General features: G+C 36.5%; 1 pseudogene; it reads right to left on the bottom strand.

Annotated features, from left to right (window-relative positions):
* Positions 1-2,272: 2,272 nt before the first annotated feature.
* On the bottom strand, positions 2,273-2,890 carry LOC110220560 (COMM domain-containing protein 7 pseudogene; annotated as a pseudogene).
* Positions 2,891-26,286: the final 23,396 nt, after the last annotated feature.

Below are 26,286 nucleotides of genomic sequence, written 5' to 3'. Positions count from 1 at the left end.
TGCTTTTATGTTGTTTCTTCCTAGATTTTTGTTTTTTGTATTTTGCTATTGAAAGGTATTTAATTATTTTTTGGGGGGGAAGTTATTTTGAACTTCTCTACTTTGTTAAAGCTAGTCATTGTTAAAGTTTCTTTGCTGATTCTCTGCACTTTTTAAAATTAATCATCATGTCAATAGCAAATGGGGATAATTTTGTCTCTTTCTTGTTTATATTTATGCCTTTAATTTCCTTCTCTTGTCTTAGTGAATTCTACTGCAAACAGCAACATGTCTCAATTCTAAGCTAACTCAGAGATGCTTGGGGCCTTCTGATGCTGGAATATCTATCTGCCCTTATGACCTTTCACCTCGGAACATCTGGTCCTTTTCTCCCTTGCTGAATCCCTCCATTTGCCTTCTTTCTGGGAAGTGGCCTAGGATGGTCAGCCTTTATTCCTCTTCAAGCTGTATTTCTGACTTTCCTGTCTTCCTTCAAGTCCCATCTAAAATCCTGATTTCTGTAGGAAGTGTTTCCCAATCTTCCTAAATGTTGATGCCTACTTCTGTTGATTATTTTCAGTTTATCCTGAATAGCTTATTTATATGTAATTGTCTCTATATTTTATTCCCCATTAAACTGTGAGCCCTTTGAAACTAGGGTTTGTTTTGGATCTCTGCTGTTTAGCATAGTACCTGGCACAGTGTAAGTGGTAAAAAAAAGATTATTAAATGAGTGACTGACTGATCTAATTCCTTTATTTTGAAGTTTAGGAGTTGAAGAGGTTGGTAGAACTTATCTTTTTTATCATCATGTTGATCATGCTACATATCCTTCATTTTACATATGAGGAAACAACCTCAGAAAGTTTAAGTATCTAGCCTAAGATTAGACAAACAGAAAGCAGTCCAGCTGGAGTTTAAATTCAGTTCCTTTGACTCAATATCTAGACTTTTTTCTACTACACAATTATTGTGTTAATTTAAATTCAAATTAATTCAAAATTCAAAACCATGCATGTTAAACCAAGTATTATATATACATACATGCACACACACATATGTACAGTAATGGCACTGTGACTCTATCAATTGCTGTTTAAGAATGCCTGCTACTTATATACATAAAAACAACTAACTTCCTCTCTACCCTCCTCAGCATTATTGTAATGACAAATTGAGTCAGGCTCCCTTCCCCACCAATATCCTTCCCCCTACCTGTTTCCAGACTCCTCAGGTTGAATATTGCCTTTTGATAACATTTCCTTACCTTGTTTTTCCCTTTGGCATTGGCCTTGATGTTTATTTCAAGAAGAATTCACTTGCATAATAATACAATTTCATGAGGTTGGGTGTTTATATAGTGTCACTGGTCAAGAATCTTATGTCCCTGGTGGATGGCCCAGTAACCCAGGGATAGAACACTGCACATATGTAACACCTTTTGAGATGATACTATGTAATTTTTAGAAATAATTCATCTCATCTACCACAAGTAAACAATTGTACCCTTGCTAAACTTTAACTGTGGTTTTGTATTCCTTAATTTCAAAAGAATAAGCCTTATCAGTTTCTTATGAGGTACCTTTATCTCTTTAGTTTCCTTCAGGGTTTTGATTCAAGTGACTAAAAAATCAATTAGCTGCCATGATACTTATCATTAGCACTACCATGATATTTTTTTTCTTTTTCAAACTCTTTATTAGACACTTAGATAAGGCAGAACTCTGTTCAGTGGCTACTTAGCCAGCGAAAAAGACTCCTAAGGAGGCTGAGAAGATGATGACCTTCACAGGGCAGACGCAGAAGGAGAGACTAAGTCAAGGCCTCCAAAGAACAGAAGTCTTTGAAAGAGGAGCTCTTGGGTTTACATACAGATAGATATATCATTAAAATAGGGTCTCATCTGAAAGAATCTCTACTACACACGGTAAATGCATTTTTTTGTTTGTTTCAGATTCTGGCTCTCAGGATGCTGGCAGTGAAGCCCTCCCTTGCCAAATTTCAGCTTAACTCTGTTCTGTAGTTAGACTGCTGATCTTGGAAGTTTGAGAAAACAGGAGTTCTGGAGGAGGGAAAGGCAGAGTATCACAAACTGGCTCCATTTCTCCCACTCAGAATGGTTTAAATATTTGAGATATGGCCTATGTGATGAGTGGTTATTTCAAGAATCAAGAATTTATGTGATAACTGTATTGGGCTCCCTAGTACAGAACTGTGAACTTTTTGTGGGATACCCCAGCTCTCGAGCTGTTACAAAGCAGGCCCACAAGGACAAACAAGTTATACCTCTGAGCCTTCTTTCTTCACCTTCAGCAGAAACACTCCATGCTGGCTCGGACACATTCCATCTCACTCAGGAAGTTATAGAATTGAGGCAGAGTTAACTCTGTATACACATTTTCAGTCTGGTTTCCTTTTTTAACCACCAACTTCAACTGTAAAAAAATACTGCCCACTTTCTGCAGTTCACTGCTCCCCGATGTTACTCCAAATTTCCATTCCATATCTATAAGCTGGTTGATCATCAGTGTCTCTCCTACTGCCCATTGTGCAAGTGTGGGAGATTTCTGTTTCCACTTCTCAGAAAAATAAGTGGCTTTCTTTTCACTGAGCCCCAGAGTAATGAAATCTGCTCTGACCTGCTCAGCAGTCATATTCTTCTTCAAGGCACCATTGGGCACTAGGAGAAGGCTTTTCACAATATTCTTTAAGGGCTGAGGCTGATTTGATTGGTGGCAGCAAAATCAGACAGTTTAGACAGGAATGTTTCAACCTCCTTGGATTGAACCAAAAAGTAGAAAATCACTTCGGTCAGCGTGGTAAACTGCTCCGTGCTGAGCTGGTTCAAATGCAGCATATTGCTCCCTATGGACTTGGAGATGGGGTCCCGCGTGAAGTGAAAGCATCCCATGGCCACGCATGGACGCACGTGCACCACCATCCTGCCCTCACTACCATGATATTTTTAAGATGAATAAATGGAGTTGGCTGTATTGTTCTCCTTAAAATTCCAAACTAAGATCATAGCTGATGCAAACCCAGTGAAAAACAGTCCTCCACTAATTCAATTCCTGTTTATATCTTTCTTTTTTATTTTTTTAATAAACCATTGCCCCTTAAATTGGGAGAATGATAGTATAGTGGAATTCAAGATTCTTTTATTAGCTTTCAGAATGAGACTTAGATTTGTGGTTAATAACATTCTACTAAATCACGGCACTGTTTGCATTCTAGTAGATTGCTGTAAATTCCCTTTTTAACCTTTAGGAAGGGTAGGAACCTCCTTAGGATTAATTGCTGCAGCCATTGACAATACTTCTTTGCCTCAAATAACTGCACTTATGTTGCTAAAAGAAAAATATCAAGAAAGTAAGAAGGAATCACAGGGAAGAAGTATGTAGTAACCAAATGACAACATTAGTGACAGGGAGCATTGGATTTTCATAAAAATTCTGTATTATACCAATTTTGGTTGGATGAACCTCAGGCCTTAATACAGATGATCTACAGAGTGCTTCTCATTTGAATATTGATGATCAGGGTGTCATGCCCAGATGGCAGAGAGAAATCAGTGACTTTTTTGAGCTCTCCCCCAAACCCAACCAAATACCTGTAAAAAATGACTCTAAACAAATTGGAAAGCAGCAGAACCCTCAAAAAAGACAGAGTGAAGCAAATTTCCAGCCCAAGACAACCTGGATGGTGGATCAGAAAGGTATATCACATCAGGCAGTGAGAGGAGCGCAGTTCGGCGTGGGTACGCAGGCCACAGGGAACCTGGAATAGGCCTCAGAGGACTGAATCATGAGTGGCTGTGGCAGTTTCCAGGCATCTCAGCCCATGAATGCCAAAGACAACTTAGAAGGTCAGTGGGAAAAGTCTGTTTCTGTGGTGCTGAGAGAAGCTGATCTCAGCCTCAGTTCTCTAGCAAGCACAGCTTGGGGCGGCGACTGCCTCCTGAGCCTCTTGCCCACAAACTGAGGGGGAATCCAGTGGCTGATCAGAGGGGGATTGTAGGGTTCTCTTTGCCAGTGCTGAGGCAGGAATCTCTTACTTTGCCTGTGCTTGGATCTGGGTCACAGTTCTGGGTGGCAATCCTGGGGCAAGGAGGAGCACTGACAAGGTGGAGCTTATAGTGGCTGGGAGAGGAAATTGTCTTCACAGTTCCAAGACAGCAAAGACTGCTTATGGTCACTCATAGACCACAGCACAGGCCACAAAAGGAGTAAACAATTCTCCCCTTATCATACTACCTTGCAAGAACTGAAAATTTAAGGTCCCTAGAAGTATCTCTGAAAACAACTTTACAAACCCCTGAAGCTTGGGACAGTACATTCTTCACATTAGAAGTAGACTCATACCTTAATAAAGAGTTTAAAACTCAAGTAATTGGCTGGGATCATGAGCAAACCTCACAAAAAGAGTCAGACTATATTATCTTACTTCGGTGACAAAGAAGATCAAAATATGCAATGAGAAGAAGACAACAAAGTCAAAGCTCCTACATCTAAAGCCTCCAAGAAAAATATGAATCAGTCCCAGGCCTTGGAAGAGCTCAAAAGGGATTTTGAGAAGCAAGTAAGGGAAGTAGAGGAAAAACTGGGAAGAGAAATGAGAGTGGTGCAAGAAAATCATGAAAACAAGTCAACAGCTTGCTAAAGGAGACCCCAAAAAATACCAAAGAAAATAACACCTTAAAAAATAGCATAACCCACATGGCAAAAGAGGTCCAAAAAGCCAATGAGGAGAAGAATTCCCTAAAAAGCAAAATTGGCCAAATGTAAAAGGAAGACCAAAAGCTTACTGAAGAAAATACTTCCTTAAAAATTAGAATAGAGCAATTAGAAGCTAGTGACTTTATGAGAAATCAAGACACTGTAAAACAAATTGAAAAGAATGAAAAATTAGAAAACAATGTGAAATATCTCACTGCAAAAACAAGTGACCTAGAAAATAGATCCAGGAGAGAGAATTTAAAAATTATTGGACTATGAAAGCCATGATCAAAAAAAAGAGTCTAGACATCATCTTTCAAGAAATTATCAAGGAAAACAGCCCAGGAATCAGAAGGCAAAATAGAAATTGAAAGAATCCCCCAATCTCCTCCTGAAAGAGATCCCCAAAGGAAAACTCCTAGGAATACTGTAGCCAAATTCCAGAGTTCCCAGGTCAAGGAGAAAATATTACAAGCTGCCAGAAAGAAACGATTCAAGTATTGTGGAAACACAATCAGGATAACACAAGATTTAGCAGCTTCTACATTAAAGGACCGCAGGTAGTGGAATATAATATTCCAGAGGGCAAAGGAGATAGGATTACAACCAAGAATCACCTACCCAGCAAAACTGAGTATAATCCTTCAGGGGAAAGAATGGTCTTTCAGTGAAATACAGGACTTTCCAGCATTCTTGATGAAAAAACCAGAGCTGAATAGAAAATTTGACTTTGAAATACAAGACTCAGGTGGAACATGAAGAGGTAAGCAGAAAAGAGAAATAATAAGAGACTTATTAAGGTTGAACTGTTTCCATTCCTGCATGCAAAGATGATATTTATAACTCATGAGATCATTGTCAGTTTTAGGGTAGTTGGAGGGAAAAAATTATATGTATGTATATGTAGATATAGATAAATATAGATACATATATGGATAGATAGATAGATAGATAGATAGATAGATAGATAGATAGACAGATAGATAGATGGCACAGGGTGAGGTGAAGATTAAGGGGCCATATGTGAAGAATAAAATTGAGGGATGAGAGAGGATTGTACTAGGAGAAGAAGAAAGGGAGGGGTAGAACAGGGTAAATTATCTCACAGAAAACAGAAAAGAAAAGGCTCTTACAGTGGAGGGCAAATGGGGGAAGGTGAGAGGGAATGAGTGAATCTTATTCTCACAGGATTTGGGAGTAACATGCACACTCAATTGGGTATAGAAATCTGTCTTACCCTACAGGAAAATAGGCAGAGAAGGGGACAAGAGAGCAGGGGGATGATAGAGAGGAGGGCAGATTGGGAAAGGTTGTAATCAGAAGCAAATACTTCTGAGGAGGGACAGGGTCAAAAGAAAGAATAGAATAAAAGGGGGGGCAGGATAGGATTAAGGGAAATAGAGTTAGTTTTTCACATATCTACTATGGAAGTGTTTTGCATAACTGCACATGTATAATCCATATTGAGTTGCTTGCCTTTTCAATGAAGGTGGGTGGGAAGGGAGGAAGGGAGAAAATTTGTTACCCAAAGTTTTAAAAACACATGTTTAAAAAAATGTTTTCACATGCAACTGGGAATTAAGAAATACAGGAAATGGGGTTCAGAAATCTATTCTGCCCTACAGGAAAATAGAAGGGGAAGGGGATAAGAGAAGGCAAGGGGAGAGATAGAAGAGAGGGCAGACTAGAGGAAGGGGTATTCAGAATGCATGCCATCTTGAGATGGGGGAGGGGCGAGATGGGGTGAAAATTTGGAACTCAAAATCTTGTGAAAGTAAATGTTGAAAATAAATAAATAAATAAATTTATATTAAAAAAAGAAAATGGGCAAAAAAAGAATACTGATGATCCATGTGTAGATAATTGTGCATTTACTTAAACTGTCTAATATAAGAAGACTTCCCAGTGTTCTGAAATTGCAGATCATCACTTAGATATCATTTTCTTATGTTCTCCCATTTGTCTGGATAAGGATACAATAATAGGTTAAACCGACATTGTATTTTACAAGTCAGTGTCACAGGGAAGAATAGAAAAAAAAAATTACCTTTTGCTTCATAGATATTATTGCTGCCTACAAAAGAGATGAGACAAGCTTTTCTACTTCTTATTTTAAAATCTATTCAAAAATGTTACATGAAAAAGCAGCAACAAGAGTCTGGTAGTTAAGATGAAGATGGAAATGTCTAGCTGGCCAATTTCTTCTCCATCTAATAAATAACATAGAAAAAAACCACTTAAAAAGACTGTGGAGGAAATAATGATAAAACCATAAACATATCTCAATAAGACTCTTCATACAAGCCAGGAATACACAAGGGGAGAGCCAGAAGTGTTCAAGCTGATTTGAAGGGAGACATTCCAGGGTTTCCTAAGGCCAGTAAGATTGTGGTCCTGGACTGTCAAAATTACAGGGGCAGACAGGCTCAGTCCTTGTGCTGAGCAGTGTGCAAACACCCAGAGTTCTTCTGAAATGTTTGATGTCAGTGCTCCTTTTACAACCAAAACAGGACACAGAAAATAGGCAAGGAAGTTTCCTCAACAGGGCTAAAAACCAGTCTAAATTCCATCATCAAGTCAGCATATATCAAGATCCCAGAGCAGCATGAAACCAACTACTAGTTGGTGATTGTGCAAAGAGAAAAGAGAGATGGGACAACAGTCAGAATCTTAGAGTTTCTTTATCAATGTCTTATTTGCCCATAGTTGTTTCTACATTGTCTCTCTGCCATTAGAAAATGAGCCCCTTGAGAATGTAATCTTTTTTTCCCCTTGTATAATCTTTCTCTTTATCTCCAGTGCTTAGCATAGTACCTGACACATGGTAGGCATTTTATAAATGCTTGTTAACTTGACTTGAATCCAATTGAGGTTAGCATAAGACAAAAGGAGAAGGTAGGCACTGTAGCAGAAAAGAGGGTCCAGTCTCAGCCTCCCCATCCAGATATGCTTTGATTGTAGCATCCAGATTTCAGAGGAAAAAAGACCATGCAAACCATGAACAGCTCATCCAAGAGTGCAGGAGAGGCAATGGCCTAGTCCTTGCATAAAATCCTAATTCAGGAAGTGAGGATGAAGGTGTAAGTAAATACATGAAAATTTCAAATAAAACGGAAAAACAGCATTTTAGAGAGGAGGAACATTTTTCACCAAAGAAGCAGAGATGAACACAAAAGGTAAAGTGTATAGTTTTGATAGATTCCAAAACTTTTACAAAAACAAAATCAATGTAATTAGAATTAAAATGGAAACATAGCTTAAAAATGTCTTTGTAGCAAATTTCATTGATAAAGGTCTGATATTCATGAATACAGAAATTGATGCAAATATATAATAACCAGAGTTCTTTCTTTATAAGAATAAAATTAAATATCAAAAATCACATAAAATGTTACAAATCACTACTGATCAGAGAAATGACCAGAAAGACCAGAGAAAGACCAGAAATGACCAGAGAAACCTTTGAGGTTCACTCATGAGATTGTCACATATGAAAAAAAAAGGAAATTTGCAAGTTTTTTTGGACTATGGGAAGACAGAAACACTAGAGGGACACCTGGTGTGATAGGATTAGCATTTCCCACCTATAGCATTATTTTGCCTGAAAGAAGACAAAGCTGCTCCCAGGGCCTGATTGATCCTACTTCCTCGATTTGAATTCCTGGTTGAGAGATATAAAAAGTCTCAGCTGGGTGCAATCTGGACCTCTCAGACTTGGATAGTGCCTAAGACCACAGGATTTGCCAAATGATTATGATATGCTGACTAAATGCAAACTTGATGACATACTGACCAGATGCCTTTCCAGATGGAGACAAGAAGGGTTGGGTCCAGAGAAGTGAAGTGTCCCCATATCCTTGCTCCATATCCTTGCTGTGTTGGAACAAGGTAAAACTCCTTTTCTAAAATGTCTAATGACTTTCAAGTATCTCATTTCATCCCAATATTGAATGTGAACTAAGAGGGTGCTGGCATTACATCCATTCTTATAACACCTAGGAAGACTTGTATGAACTGATATAGTGTGAAATAAACAGCTCTAGGCGAAGAAATATATGAAATCATTACAATAAAGTAAAATAAAACAATTTTAAAAGAATTCAAAATGCTGATCAATGATTCCATGTGATGTCATGATGAATCATCTTCCCATCTCTTGGCAGAAGGTTGATGTCTAGAGTCGTAGAATTGAGATATCTATTTCCCAACATGGCCAATGTCCTGATTTGTTTTGCCTTATTATACATATTAATTATAACAGAGGGCTTATATATCTGAGGTGGAAGAATTGGTAGGTAGCTATAGGGTTGCAAAATGGGAAGCAAAGAGTGTCAATGGTACATTAAAAGGATATAATGACATCCAAGGTGGTTTTGTTTACTATTATATTAAATTTAACACGCAGTAATTCCTACCAAGCAGGCTTTCTGAATGGGAAGCAGGCTGATCAACTCCCTAACACATCTAAAGTTTGTACCAGATCAAATAATTAAGAAATATAATGCAAAACTACAGTGACTTCTGTCCCAGAACTGTACAAAATATCACCAGAAGCAAAAAACAAAACAAAAGAGTAACAAAAGAATGGATACATTCAGCTTGCAAGAGGAAGTAAGAATAGATGAGTCCCCTCAGCAAGCCCCAGGGTAAAGATGTTGGAAGTTCTAGCTCGTTATAGGGGGCAGCCACCAGTGTGCTTTCAAGTAATATGATGCCATATCATTCAGGGTGCCAACCACCACGATGATAAGCAGCACAGGGCCACACCAGTTACACTAATAACTCAGGTCTGGAGGCACTGCTGTTCCTAATACTGTGTTGTGAAATGCCAGAGAGGGCCCTGAAGTTTCAGCATTCTAAACTTTAAAGAAAGTATGTAGGTGGAGTAGGCCTCAGATATGAAGTTCAGAACAAGAACCCATGGGTCACAGGACTATACCAAGTATAACTGACCACTCTGCCCAAAAGTTATCTACCTCTGTCACAAAGTCTCAGTTCAGGAAAGAAAGCCAAGGAGATGAGTAAATAAGAGAAAATATCATGCAGCCCAAAAAATTAGTACAAATCTAGCCTCATAATAAATGCAGATAGAGACTCAAAGGAAAAAATAACTGGATTTTTCCACAAATATGACATGAATACCTAGAAAAAATGAACCAAGAGACAAAAAAAAAAAGCTCTTGAGGGGGAAATGTAAAAAGTAGCTTAGAAGAGAAAATGATAAAACTTACCCGACGTGAGATCTCTGAATATAAGAATAGGCAATAGAAAAATCAGTGATGCCATGAGATACTAAGAAACACTATGACAAAATTAAAGGAATGAACATATCTATATCTATATCTATATCTATATCTATATCTATATCTATATCTATATCTATATCTATATCTATATCTATATCTATATCTATATCTGTGTCTATGTCTATGTCTATGTCTATGTCTATGTCTATGTCTCTATGTCTATGTCTATGTCTATGTCTATGTCTGTCTATCTATATCTACATCTATATATGTATCTACATACATATACACACACACACACACACACACACATATGTATTTCAGCTCCCTGAAAATCATAATTTAAAAAAAAGCATAAATAGTGTCCAGATCTATTAAAGCAATAGGACAAAGTGATAATAGAAAGCCTCTACCAATCATAACAAGATGAACTCCAAAAGGGAAAGTTCCAGGAATGTCACAGTTTTCTTTTTGTTTGTTTTTTTGCTTAGGCAATGGGGTTAAGTGACTTGCCCAGGGTCACACAGCTACTATGTGTAATGTGTCTGAGGCTGGATTTGAACTCAGGTCCTCCTGAATCCGGGGCCAGTGCTCTATCCACTGTGCCACCTAGCTGCCACCAAGGAATGTCATAGTTAAAATTCAATGCTCTCGTATAAAACAAATAAAATGCTCCAAACATCCAGGAAAAAAAAAGTTCAAGTATCAAGAAATTGCAGTCAATATCACACAATATCTGGAAGTTTCTACTGCAAACAAGAGGAGTTCTTGAAATATAGTATTCAAAAAAATCAAAAGAGAGGGCAGAGTCAAGAAGGCAGAGTAACATCATAGACTCATCTGAGCTCTTTCAAATTCCCCTCCAAACAACTTTAAAATAACAAATCAAATTGAATGCTGGAGCAGCTGAACCAACAAAATGTGGAGGTGAAACAATTTTCCAGCGTAAGACAATTTAGGAGGTTGGCAAGAAAGATCTGTGTCACTAGGGCAGTGGTCAGGTCTGGAGTGCAGTATAGTTCAGGCTACGCCCTGACAAGCCTTGGGGGCTACTCCAGCAGTGGCAGCAGTGGCTTTAGGAGCTCTCAGCAGCACTGTTGCATGTGATTACAGGGAACAGGGGTCCTGTTACAGTTGCAGGGTGGAAAAGAATGCTTGGGGTCACTCACAGACCAGAACAGAAACCAGGAGGGCAATGATGACACCTTTCATTAGATTTTACCATGTTAGAAGAACTGAAAACTTACAGACACCTAGAACTAGATCTGAAAATAGCAACATAAAGAACCTGAAATTTGAAACAGTGCTTCTTCCACCCTAGGAGCAGAGACCAACCTTAACATAAAGTTAAAAATCAAGACATAAGCTGGAAAAATGAGTAAACAACAAAAAGAACCTGATCATAGAAAGTTATTAAAGTAGCACTCAGAAGTTATTTATGCTTAAAAAAGAAAATTGTGTGAAATGGAGATTCATGATTTCATTTAGAATTCTTAGTCATTTTTTCTAATATGTTATAAAATTCTCTCTTTTTTGGTGTTTCTGTTCAGAATAAAAAAGAAAATCAGAAATCCATAAAAGGCACCTGATAAGGGGTATCTAACATGTTTTCCTCTACCTACTCTACATTCACAAGTCAGGCAGAGTCCATTCTTCTAATTGCAGACTTTAATGTCTGTGATAACCTTTAAAGATAAAGTTGATATTCTTAAAGCTGTACTTAATAGAATTTCACAGATTCATATACCATTCTTTTTTTCTGTCATTTTTATTGAAATATTTATATTCATTGATACTTGTTAAGTTCAAAATTAACAATAAAAAAGAAAATAAGCAGGTTTGGAGTGATGTAAAGTATAATGGTGAGGTGGAAAGAACTCTGGTTTTGAAATTCTAAGACTAGGCTTAAAATTACAGCTCTACTGCTTACTAGTCTAGTTTCTGTAAGTTAGTTAACCTATTGGGGCCTCACGTTCTTCATCTGCAAAATGATGAGTGGATTATTTAATGAATATATTGGGCACAAGGGATTGTGACACTGCACCTGATGGACTCAGACATTCACATAGACTGAACCAGGTTCAGTGGTCCAAGAGGAGCTGGGTTTTCAAAGCTCCCTTTTCTTATATTCTTTAGCTAGTTAAGCACGAACCCCAGCACCCTGAGACAAATTATTTAAAGCTTAGATGTTGGTCCTTGTCTTGGTATTCCCAAAAGGGCTATAGGGTAGAAGGGTAGTCAGTGTACAAGAATTATCAGGCATAGGATATGTATTTATTTCTTATATCTTAAAGAACTGTTAAAGGACACAAAAGAGTCACAGAACTCATTGAACAACATAAAACTTGATTCACTAACTTATGATTATTATTACAATCTACTGAGAAAATACTTTCTAAAAATTAATTTAATTTTTTAAGTTAACAAAATCTATTTTCTCTCCCTCATCCCCCACTAAAAATAAGAAAAAAACACCTTTGTAACAAATACCATAGTTAAGATAAATGAATTCCTGTATTGTACACATCCCAAATGCATATGTCTTGAACTGCAACTCAAGTTACTCACCTCTTTGTCAGGAGATGAGTACTATGTTTCTTCATCAAAACCCTGGAATCATAGTTATTTATTTCATTCATAAGAGTTCTTAAATCTTCCAAATACTGTCATCTCTATATTGTTGTTGCTACTGTAAAAATTGTTCTCCAGGTTCTCTTCACCCTATTCCTGTTCATTTAAGTCTTCCTGGGTTTCTCTGAAGCTATCCATTTCATCATTTCTTATGGCAACAATCATATTCCACTACATTCATAAATCATAATTATTGAACCATTCCCCAATTCGTTAGCATACTCTTATTTTCCAGGTTTGCCACCACAAAACATGTTGCTAAAATACTTTCTAACCTTTGGATTATTTTCCTCTTCCTTTGATTTCTTTGGTAGTATAGACCCAGTAGAGGTACTTTTTGAAAGGTATGGATGGTTGAGAAACTTTTAGGCATCGTTCCAAATGACTTTCCAGAATGACTGGTTCAATTCATAACTCCACCAATGGTGCCTTTATATACCTGTTTACCCAAAGACTCTGGAAATCAGATACTAAAACCTTAGGTAAATATGAAGCAATTTTAAGGAGTGCCAATTTAATATTTTACATTTAAGAACTCCCAATTCTTGACTTATGGTAAAATGGGCTAAGTTTGGGCCAGTCTTCCTGTTGGTGGTCATCTCCAAGACTATTGAAGTAATTTCCAGGGATTCCTTACCTTGTAACCAAATAGCTCTGATCCAGTGGAACTAAGGTCCCTGGACTCTCTCTGACTCATAAAGTCTCCTACAAGTCTAGACATGTCTATCTTCAGGATATATACATCTCCATTAACAAAAACTCTAGAAAGACCAAACATGAAAGAAGCAACTCAAAGACAGGCTCATGCTTGCCTAGTCAGTGTATATGCTTTAGATACTGTGTTCATGGTTAGCTACATGGATGCTGGGGTGCTATGTAGGGCAAACTGTCCCTTCCCCTTCATTATGGGCAATGAATAGAAGTCATGATATTTTTTGCACCTGGAAAAGGAGAAATCCTGGAGGTAGAGGCACTCTTTTTTTTTTTAACATCCGTTATCAAAAGCATTTCCTATTCAGCTGCCAAAAAGAGGGCACTGTATCACATCATTCAAAGCAGAAGCTCTTTATCACTGAGTCACAAAAGACCATAAGCAAATACCAAAGGTTTTAATTGATGAGAACTAAGGGCACCATGAACTATATTCTATAAGATGGGCTTTCTGAAAATTAGAGGACCTTTAAAATTAATTCCAGTTCTAAATCTTTGATCCTATGATAGTTTGATCCTATTTTTTTTTACTTATTCTTTAATTTACTTTCAAGTGAATTGTTGATATATCTTATCTCTACCATTTGAATCTAAGCTTTCTGAAGGCAGGGACCATATCACTTTAAAATTTTTTTGTATCTCATCATCCACTGATGAAGAACTCCTCTTATTAGTTGATTCATGAGTGTTTACTAAATGGAGTTACTTTTTTCTTTCTCTTCATCTTCTTCCTGTTCACCCTTGCCTTCCTCCTTCCTTTGCCACCTTCTACTATGTTTTTTTTTCATTTTTCTTTCTCTCAGTCCATTTCCTTCCTTTAGCTCTCCTTTCCTTCTCTGATCCTCCTTACACTTGCTTTAAGAAATCTATTCTTTAACAGACCAGGGAATTTTTTTTTAGTTTTTCTTAACAGAAAGTAATAGTATCTTAAATAGAAATCAGCTTCCTTCCTATGATTGCCAAATCAGAGGTAATGTGGAACAATGCATTTAAGTTATTTTTCTTCAAGTTAATATTCAGCTTCATGAATGAATTCATGAATTCAATTTCTTGAGGTCAGCCTTACCTACTTATTTCATGAAACTAAATCTGAAGTTAGCAGTTGATTGCTCATTTTCTTTATTGTCAGGTGCATTTAACATTAGACGGATTGTCCATAGTCAATAATTTCTTTTCTTTTCTTTTTTTTTTTTAGCATCAGGGTTGCATAAAATAGTCCATTTATCCCCTCTAAAGTGATTTAGCTATAATATATATTTTGATGATAGCCTTTAAACTGATCCTCCCTTACAATTCATTGTACTGGATGGCAATCAGCTTTCTCCCACCACACACTCTGTTGTTGTACTTTGGGTAATGTTCAGTTTCATTTTTTAGAGACTATAGTATTTAATGATTTTCCATTCTACACCATCACTGCAAAAATAATGCTAATAAAAAAGTTTGGGCCTTTGTTTCAAGGAGAAGCTTGGGATCATTAAAAATCAGTGTCATTTTCCAAAAGTTATCCAACCCACTCCACTTATTTTGTTCAATTCAGGGCCTAGCATATTGTCTATCAGTCAGTCAGTTAACTAGCATTTATTAAGCAAACATCTATTATTTGCCATACACCTATTATGTGCCATTATGTGTAGGAAGCAGCAGCTCATTTTTAATATCTATTGAAAATATATATTCTGATTATATAATTATTCAGAAATGTAAATAAGAAAAATTAACAAGATACAATTTTTAAATCATTGTAAAATATAGCCTCCAGCTTCTGATACTTTAAAATTATTAAAGCAAACCAAAAAGAAACAAAAATAAATGCTTAAAAAGTTGCATACAATAACATTAACAAGGTATAACAAAATAATCTAATTTCTTTCTTTGACCTGTTTTTGAACTTATTGTGTTTTATCCAATTTTTTGCTGCTATCATTGTTTACATAGATCTATTTTTTTTATTTGTTTGGGGCTCTTTATTAACAATACACCAACTCCATATTTCTTCCACTATTTCCATCAATAATTCACATTCACAATTTCTTGTAGGGGAACAGTATTCCATTACATACACATAGTAAAATTGGTACAACACATTCTAGTCAAAGAATATCTTGATTTTTTCAGTTATAAACATAACATATAAGTAATGAAATTGTTAACTATGATAATTTTTTCAATCTGAAATATGATTTTTAGAAAGATGCAGTAATCGAAGTAATCTTGTCTCAGTAGAAATAAGAACGGAAAGTATAAGGATAACTAGTTATTCCAGGTAGAGGCAGGAAGTATTCATAATGGATAAAGTAGTGGGGTCTAGAAGATTGCCTCCTTTACCATATCTCACTTATCTTCAATTTCTTCCTATCTATGACTGCTTCACTACTGTCATGACCGTTCTCTTCTCCAATGTTACCACCATCCTGGGCCAGGTCTCTATCACCTCAAATTGATGGAATATTGCAACAATCTGCTGGTTTGACTCCCTGACTCAAGTTTCTCCCTACTCCAGCCCATCTTCCCTCTACTAAACTATCAAATTGATCTCCCTAACCCCAGGAAAAACCTTGGAACAGGTGAACCAGAAGAAAGATGGGGTGCAGCAGTCCAGTAGCCCAGGAAGTTTGAGGAATTAATGGGAAAGGCCCATCTTGCCCTGCAGGAAGGAAAACAGTACAGAACAGGAGGTGTCCCAGTAAGCAAGAGGAAAGCCCCACCTCAGCATAGCAGAAGGAGATCCTGAAACCCAGGTGATGGAGAAGGCAAACACCAACACCTGGATTCCCAAGTGTCTCAGTGATGGTGGGGTAACCAATGAAAACAAGCTTGGAAAACCACCAGGTGCTGCGGTGTTCTACAGCAAGTAGCTCTGCCAGTGCCCCAGCAAAACTAAGGGAAGCAACACTTCAAGGGGCCCCAGGTGGATAAACGTCCTGCAACATCCATCTGAAAGGAGCTGAAGAAAGTGAAAGGAAGGAAAGGCCCAGGTGAGCAGGAAATCTCCAGAAGCCACACTACCCAATACTACCCCTAGAGTTCCAGCCCAACACCAGGCAAGCTACCAGAACCCGACAGCCTCGAACTGCCAGCATTGGCGTCCCCAGCATACAAAGCCAGTGACCAGGTCCTAGGCTCCCAACACAAGAAGTTTGAGTCGATGTCCTCTGCTCCCCAGCAGGAGAGCTTGATCTCTTTAAAGGCCAGGAAATAAACAAATACCATGAGCAAAAAGAAACGTATGATAGATTCTTACTATGAGAAGAGTAAAGATCAAGGCAGAAATTCTGAAGAGGAATTGTCAACAAACCCAGATCTGGAACTTCAAAAGGGAATATGAACTGGTTTGAAGCCCAAAAAGTCTTTTTAGAAGAGCTCAAAAGGATTTTAAAAGTCAAATGAGAGAGGAAGAAGTAAAAATGGTTAAAGAAATGAGAGGTATGCAAGAGAGAGTCAATAGCTTGGAAAAGGAAGGACAAAAATTAGCTCTAGAAAACAAGTTCCTAAAAAATACAATTGGCCAAATGGGGAAGAAAGTACAAAATCTAATAGAAGAAAACAATTTGCTAAAAATTGGAATTGGGCAAACGGAAGCTAATGACTCTATGAGAGAGCAAAAATCAGTCAAACAGAAACAGAAAGAATAAAAAAATAGATGAAAACATAAAATACCTCATTGGTAAAACAACTGACCTGGAAAATCAATCCAGGAGAGACAATTTAAAAATTATTGGTCTACCTGAAAATCACAAAAAGAAAAAAGCCTGGATAGAATCTTCAGGAAATCATCAAAGAAAACTGCCCTGAGGTCCTACAGCCAGTGGGTAAAATTACCATAGAAAGAATCCACCAATCACCTCCTGAAAGAGATCCCAAATTGAAAATGCCAAGGAATATAGTAGCCAAATTTACCAGGTCAAAGAGAAAATACTGCAAACAGCCAGAAAGAAACAATTTAAATATCATGGAACCACAGTTAGGATTACACAGGACCTTACAGCTTCTACATTAAAGACTGTACACTATGGAACATGATATTCTGTAAGGCAAAAGGAGCTTGGATTACGACCAAGGATCAACTACCCAGTGAAAATGAGCATGATCTTTTAGGGGAGGAGATGGATATTCAATAAAAATAGGGGACTTCTAAACCTTCCTGATAAAAAGACTAGAGCTCAACAGAAAATTTGATCTTCAAGTAAAGACTCAAGAGAGACATAAAAAGGTAAATGGGACAGAAAGATACAATATGTTGTTAATAAGGGCAAACTGTTTACATCCCTACAAGGGAAGATGATGCTTGTAACTCTTGAGAACTGTATTGTTATTATACCATGTTAAAAAGGTATACATAGAGGGGGTAGATATAAGTTGACTTTGATGTAATGATAAAAAAAAATCTTATCAAGTGGGTTAAATGGATCCAAGTAAGTGGATTAATCTGATCTAAGAAAATGTACTGAAAGAAAAAGAAAGGAGGAGACAGACAAGGGTAAATTACATTATAGGAAAAGGCACAAAACCTATTAGAGCAGAGGGAAATAAGGGAGGGAGAGGAGCACTGTTTGAACCTTACTCTCATCAGATTTGATTCAAGAAAGGAATAACATAATCAGTTAGGTATAGAAATCTAACTTGCCCTGTAAGCAGTAGGAAGGAAATGGGGAAAGAAAAGGGAGGGTGGGTAGAAGGGAGGGAAGAAGTAGTAAGGGTAAAGGGGAAGAAAAGGGAGGTGGTCAATAGAAGAGAGGCAGGACTGAGGGAGGATGTGGTCAAAAACAAAACACTAGTGAGGAGGGAAAAGGAGAAAGGAGAAAGAAAAGCACAAATGGAGGGGGAAGGATGGAGAGAAAGACACAATCGTAACTGCGAATGTGACATATGAATGTAATGGAATACTATTGTGCTATAAGAAATGATGAACAGGCAGACTTCAGAAAAACCTGGAAAGACTTCTATGATCTGATGCTGAGTGAAGTGAGCAGAACCAAGAGAACGTTATACATAGTGACAGCCACGATGATAGACTTAACCCGTCTCAGCAACACAATGATCTAAGACATCTCCAAGGGCCTTATGGTGGAAAATGCTATCCATATCCAAAGAGGGAACTGTGGAGTTTGAGTGCAGCTCGAAGCATACTGTTTGCTGTTTTTTTTTTTTTCTGTTGTGTTTTGTTTCCTCTTTCTGGTGGTTCCTCCTGTTGGTTCTGGTTATTGCTTGCAGCATCGCTGATGAGAGGGTATGTTTGGTAGGGATGCATATGTATAGCCTGTGTCAGATTGAGTGCCATCTTGAGGAGGAAGATGGAGAGGGAGGAGGAAGAGGATTTGGAACTCAGAAGCTTATGGAGGTGGTTGTTGATAGATGAAAATAAATTAATTATAAACAAACAAACAAATAAATAAATAAATAAAATTTAAAAAAGCATCTCCCTAAAGCTCAGGTACAAATTTTCAACCACCTTATTTAATAATCTTCAGATGCTTCCTATCACCTCTAGAATGGAATATGAAATCATCTGTTTGGCATTCATAAGTCTTTGATAATCTGGCCTTCTCTGATATTTCTACTCTTCTGACACCTTACTCACCTCAGGTACTCTGAGATCCTGTGATATTGGCTTTTTTTGCTGTTACTCACATATGGCACCCCATCTATTGAATCTAAGCATTTTGACTGGCTGTCTCACATGCCTGGTTTAGTCATCCTCCTGATCTGAAACTGCTGGCTTTCAAGTATTTCTCAGGTAAAATTCTGTTTTCTACAAGATGTCTTTCCTGATCCCCTTTAAATAAATGCCTTCTTTCCATAAATAATCTCTAATTTGTCTTGTTTTTACATAGTTGTTTATGTGACACCACTCCCCCCCAATTAGATTGTGATGTCCTTGAAAGCAGGGACTTTTGTTTGGCTTTCTTTGTATCTCAAGCACTCAGCACAATGCAGGGCATATATTAGGCACTTAGTAAATGCTTATTGATTGACTATCATTTAACTTTTCTAAGCCTCAATTTACTTATCTGTAAAATGAAATAAAAACCAAATACACAATCTATGTGAAGTATTTTTCAAACTTTAAGATGTTATAGAAATGGAACTATTAAGTGACTGGCCTCTGCTCATTCATTGAAAGTAAAAAACAAAAAACAACAACATAGATTGTGGGAAATAAAAGAGACTCTAAGATCATCAAATACAAAGGCATGTTTTTTCCCTTCCTTGATAGTATTTTAATATTTTTTTAAAAAATTACATGTAAAGATAGTTTTCAACATTCATTTTTATAAAATTTGAGTTCCAAACTTTTCTCCCTCCTTTCTTCTTTTTCTTCCCCCTGCCCAAAGGCAATTTTATAAAGATTATACATAAACAATAATATTAAACATATTTCTACATTAGTCATATTGTGAAAGAAGAATCAGAAGAAAAGGGAATAACCATTATAAAGAAAAAAAACAAACAAAAAACAAAAAAAGTGAAAATAGTATACTTCAATCTGCATTCAGACTCCATACATAGTTCTTTGCCTAGATGTGGTTAGCATTTTCTATCATGAGTCTTTTGGAATTGTCAAAGGCATGTTTTTAAAGGTAACGTTAAGCACTGGGGACCACAGACACTGCCCATGGTGAAAAAATTATTTAGTAGAATGCAGATTTTCATAAGTGTAGTCCATAGCTCTCACACCCAGCGTGAAAAAGCTAAAAAGTCAGTTAGTCAAAAGTTGACAGCTCAAATCCCACATAATGAAAAAGACTTCTCCCATGGCTAATGCTTTCTATCTGCAATTACCTTCTATCTACTCTGCACATATTCTGTATTTATTTCTATGTCTATCTTACCTATATCTATCTCTCATCAGCTATTATCTATCTCTGTTACTATATCTATCTACGTGCCTACCTACTTATTTTATAAGTATGTAGTCACTCGCATGCTGTCCATTGATATGTAAGCTCCTTGAGGAAAGGACAACACTATTGCCTTTCTTTGTACCACTAGCAACTTTGCACAGTATTTAGCATAGAGTAAATGCTTAGTAAATGTTCTAATTCTCAGTTTGAAATTGTCAAAATATAGGAAAATTTGAAGAGAAAAGATGACAAATATATGATTCTTTTGGAGAGACAGGTAAACTGCTTTACTCCCACAGAAAACTTGTATACTCTGACCTGAACCCTTAGTAACATATCATTGGTAGGTATGTACTATATGCTGAGACACTTTGTCGGGAAAGGTCAGACCATGATCAAATGTATCTGTCAAGGATGTTAAGCTATCCAACACAGGAAAAAATGTTAAAGAAATAAATATGGGAAATACTATTTGTTTTCTAAGTGGTATCCTTGTTCCATTGCCACCCTGACTTAGAGATCTTCAAATCACTACTAATAATATGTGACAGGATAAAGAATAGCTCAGTGAAGACAAAATGCAAAGAATAGCAAAATAACAAACACATCTTATCATAGATGCAACCATTCAATTTCTTTGTGGAGAAATTTCTTGGTAAACTACTTCATCTTCCAAATTTAGCCTATGATGCTTGTCAGGACTAGAAGAGAAACAAAGCTTATATCTTATGATGAATTGGCTATGATAAGTCAATATGTCTTGCTCTATTTTAGTCAATGGCTATGTACAGACTTGCATAGGGGGCCCATTTCAATCACACAAATAGGAGGTAGAGCTATTGTAGTAATTTTTACATAGTTCTTGCCTAAAGAAGTAAATCATTTTGGTTCAAAATTTTAATTTAACTTAATTTCTATAATAGATCAGCACTTTATTAGATGTATGAACCCATGTCATGCATGAGATGAGCTTATGCAACACTCAAAATCCTGAAAAATGGAATGGCTATTATGGGGGAATATGCCTTAACTAGAGCCTATGCCAAAAACTCCAGTAAAATCTCCCCATCTTCTTGGGTTTGAGTGGAAGATTTCATATTCTTCCCTTTGTGGTGAATAACAATAATAATAATTTCTGTTTATAAGGGGACAAGTGTTTTGCAGTATTACATTTGCAAATCTAACATCCAAGCCTCACTTGAGTTCCACCTCTGAAGCCAATCCCAACTTCTCCATTATTGCTAATTAATTTCTCTTTTATAAGTCTGAAAGTAGACTTAGATTCTACTGTGCAATTTAGCATGTATAACCTGAATAATGTTATTCTCTCATTATTTAATATTCATTAGTGATATCTTTTTAACTAAATTATATGTTCTTTTTCTCATATGCCATACATCCCCTAGTGGTTCTCAAAGTGATTAAACCATAACAAATCAAAATTCAGAATCATATATTCCTAGCATAGGCATGTTTTGACATCATTTAGTCCCATCCTTTACTTTTATAATCAAAGAAACTTAATCCCCAAGAGTTGAAATGATTTGTCCAAGGGCATAGAATTAATTGCTGATTGATCAAAATTAGTGTCCTTTCTGTTACACAGTCTAAAAAAAATAAATATATGGATAGCTACTGACTGAAAAAATAAGCCCCTAATGGGAAAACATTGTATGAGAAATAAAAAATAAGTGAACTACAAACCATTCTAGGAATTTAAATCATCATAAAAGAACACTTTGAACTAAAACATTTATGAAGGTTTATGTTACTTTTCTAAGAAATGAAATTCTTTTTTTATGACTATACAGAATATAGATGAGACACAATTCCTGGCAAGTGGGCTTTCAATGTATTTGTAACAAAATATCAGAAGGAAAAAGCATCCAACATATAAGATTGATTGAAGTTTCGGACCACCATTATTTGTTGGGAATAAGAAATCAAGAAGGGGAAATTAAAGATCTATTTGAGTAATTTAGTTGAGATAATTTAAAGAACTTCAGTTTTGAAAAAGTGATATTTTGAAAGAGGATTTAAAGAATGAACAATGACTTAGAAAGGAGGAAATAGATTTTAAGTGAAGTATTGTTATTTATTCATTTGTAGCATTTGTTTTTATCACCTCAGGCAGAAAGATGACTACTGTCCAGTTGTATTAACATCACAGTAGGAGCCAGGAGGAACACAACTCTAGTAAATTCTACCTGAAGCCAAAACTTCCTCTGAAGTTGTTCTAATAGCAAATCAAATCATTTTCCTATAAATAACTGGGTGGTTTTGAGGGTATTTTTCTTGGGAAAGAGACCTCTTCTTTCCTTTGGTCAGAATTGTTTAGTTTGTGGTGGTTGATTTCTTGATCTTATCCATTTAACAACTTTTCAACTCTCTTATTTTAATTCATATGCTCAACTCCTTCATATCTGGACTTTTGCAAAAATATCGTATTCAGATTCTATATCAGAAATCAAAATTGGTTTTTCAAAATATACTGATGAAAGACGAAAAACATTTCTAAGGCCAGAGTAGTCCATCATATCATTACAACCTCGTATGTTGAATATCTCTTTATAAATTCCTTTAATCTAAATGCCTTTGTCCTTTGCCTAATCAACTTGGCTATATAACAAAGAGTAAGTTGAACCTATACATCTATGTTTGCATAACACAATAGGTTGGCCATTGATACTATTTCCTTGGATTAAATTATAGACTAATCATCACAGATTAAATTGAATATTGAATGATAAGTGGGGCTTTTCAGTTTTGAAACATCACATCCTGGTTACATTATTTATGACTGTAGTTGTAAGGGATGATCATTCACTAAATAAAAATGAAAGTTGTCAAGCAAACTCTGCCTTGCTCCTCATTCTACTTAAATATTGACATCTTTCTATGTATTATAAGGTCTCTTTCCTAAGGACTTATGATGTTATAAGCTAAAGCAATACATCTATCCTTTATAAAATTCTATTAAAAACTAAACTATTTCATACTTTATTGGATCTGTGATATCATTAATATGAGGTGAATCATGTCTTCTCATAAATGCTTTGCTTGATACTGAATTGGATATTAATAGAATGTATGAACCATAAAACAATTATCCCTTGTTATTGCTACATAACAAGTTCACTTACTTTTTTTGGTCATTCATCTCTTAGATAGCATTCTTTACAAGGTTTGTTTCCCACAATTCTTATTGGAAATGTAGTTGAAGAATACTCGTGCCCTACATACAAAGTGCTGCCAAGGTTTTCCCTTGTCAGGATAAGTTTTCTGGTCACTGGATTGTAGAGGATAGAAGCAGAGAAAGCCAATAGATGGCCTTGATAAGCTGAAACCTGCAGATGGCCTTAATGAGTTGAAGTTCAGTATAATGTAAAGCTGTGCTGCCCAGCACAGTGACATCTATCAGAAATTACATGCTCAGTAGAGATGAGAGACAAAACACCCAGCAAAGAACAGGAAGCAGTAGTGTTAGGATTTCACCAGAGGACATTGGCAGCCCAGAAATATTGGAATTGTGAGCCAGCCTGGATAATCATGTGTCCTGGCTCTGCATGTCCACATCTGTGCCTAACCACACGAGTTTCTCTCATTTACCTTTTCAATTATGCTCTGTATCTAAATGTGCTCTTTTCAGAATACATGACCTCCTTTAGAGAACAAGAGCTTGGAAGACTTGAGAACATAATTGCTCCAGGCTACATGTTCATCAGTGCTTGGTGGACCCTAGACAGAATATTATGTCAGCATGAATACTCTCTTCCTTTGGTAGTTTGATTATTTGTATATATCCTATGTATCCATGGGAAAAAATACTTTCTTGTCATTTTGTTTACTATGCTATTAGATATAATGCCTATTTTTTGTTTTTAATTTTAAAAACATCAATTAATATGCATGTATTTTCTGAGCCTTCTACTCCCTCCTCCACTCCAGAAAGAAAAAGAAAATATGGTAAAAAATACACAGTCAAGCCAAACAAATTATCATATCAAACAATTCTAAAAAAGTGTGTTCATTTTGTATATTAATCTTTTCTCTGTCAGAAAGTTGGTTGCATTCTTACCCTAAAGAGACCAAATAAAGAGAAAAGGATGTTTATACATTATGTTAGCTGTTTCAAAATAATATGACCTTTGGCTGGCTAATAAGAGACAAATGCACCATTGAGCTTTCCTGAGCTATGTCTTTGGGTATTGACTCATGGAGTATATTAAACCTAGGGAAACTTTTTAGGGGGCCCATCTAAGACAGGGTGCCCTAAGTGTCATATGCAAAGTAGTTGTAGATTTTCATTTAAGGAAAGTTAACATTCAGCAAACAAGTTGAATGGCTGCTTAAGTTCATGACAGCAGTATCCTATGTAAACAAGATAAATACTTTGCCTAGATAAAAATGAAGGGAAATAATAGAGTATGCAATTGTCAAGTGTTATTCACCTCCCTTTATCTATGTGAGTCTGTGGAGAGAATCAGCATAGTAGAGAAAAAAAGCCAGAGGCAGGGAGAAAAAGTCAGTCGGGAGATATTTGGTCAACAGCTATTTGGTAAAGCACTGTCTTCAAGTATCATTTTTCCCTATTGAAATGAAAAGGTCAGTCTCCTGATTCTGAGCAGTTATTCATTTTTTATTATTTGAATAACCAAAGCCTCTCCTAACTAAAGACTGATTCACTGAAGAGATTGAAAGGCAATTGTGTGCGCAATGACATTCTGTGTGTTATTTCTGATAAAGGTTCTGCAGGTGGCTCATCCTAAACAATCACTTAATAAGAAACTGCATATAATGCAGGCATCATTTCTGTGAGTCACACTGTATTGACAACAATCTATTAGACAGTGCCCTTTATCTCTGATGAACTTTTATAATGATGTACCATACTTCTCAGCTTCTGATCTGAGTACCAAAGATGCTAACTGCCTTTCAGTTTAGAACTTGACTGCAGATTTGTTTTTATTACTGATGAATTGAAAACTTCAACAGTCACCTTAAAAGTGTATGCAATCAATGGTAAAATTCACATGGTTTAACTCTTTCTTACATGAACAAATTAATACTTCATTATGCATCAGCATATGAAGAACTGGAAGGAACAGAACACATTACCACCACACCTACATTTTTGTCCTAGTTCCACTGCTAGTAATAGTCTTAGTCAATAGACATTTCTTGAGGACCTACTATGTGCCAGATGCTGTGCTAAGCTCTAGGGATACAAATATGAAAAAGGAAATGCAGTCTCTGCCTTCAAGGAGCTTCTAATCTAATGAGTGAAGAAAAAAAAAACTGCAAGTGGGGGAGTGGGGCTGGGGAGATAGAGAAGAATGTAGTTATGTAGGGGAAATCAAAGAAGCCCCAGAGTAGTATAACCAGTTAAGAAATGAGGAACTGTATAGGCTACACTGCTTGAAATGAAGGTTTTAGAGATCATGATTCCATTCTCCAATCAGAAGGGCAGAGGGTAGTGATGAGGTGGAGTACCAAGGAGGATGGAATTTTACAGGATGATGGCAACACTGGGTTTCTTCAACTACCAAATGAGGATAATAATGCCTACATTACCTACCTTATGTATGTAAAAGTAGTTTCTTACCAAAAAGCAGTATATATACACATATAGTGTGTGTGTATTTGTAAATTTGTACATTTGCAAATACATATACATATATCTGACGTATATTTGTATATATGCATATACATGCACCTGTGTATATATTACATGTAAGTGTCTACCCTGCAGGCTAAATGTCTTACAGCTCACACTCCAATCAAGATTCTCTTGTTATGGGAGTTTGAAAATGTCTAGTCTCTCTGTTATTGGCTCCAGACCTTACTGAATGTGTTCCCTTAATTTTACTTTTACAAAAAAGTATTTAATTCAAACATAAAACAACCACCTCTCAACTCGGGGGGGGGGGCATGATTCCATTCCTACTGCCACTTTAGTCTCTGGGGAGGGAAAGACAATTAAGGGCTAAACTAATTTCCCACCAAGCACAGACCCACTACCTTCCAAATCCAAATCCCATCTTTGCCCCCATCCCCAACCCCTCTTGCACTTGAGTCTTGAGACTAATCAAAAGAAGCGGTTACCATTCATATTATAGAAGAATACAGATTGTCTTCTCCAAGAAGCTGGTCTCTGGC

The sequence above is a fragment of the Phascolarctos cinereus genome, unplaced genomic scaffold (assembly GCF_003287225.1).
Source record: "Phascolarctos cinereus isolate Bilbo 61053 unplaced genomic scaffold, phaCin_HiC Scaffold_4;HRSCAF=312, whole genome shotgun sequence".
Classification (NCBI taxonomy): Eukaryota; Metazoa; Chordata; class Mammalia; order Diprotodontia; family Phascolarctidae; genus Phascolarctos; species Phascolarctos cinereus.
Note: the sequence above shows the minus strand (reverse complement) of the source record. Positions and strands in the feature narration are given on the sequence as shown.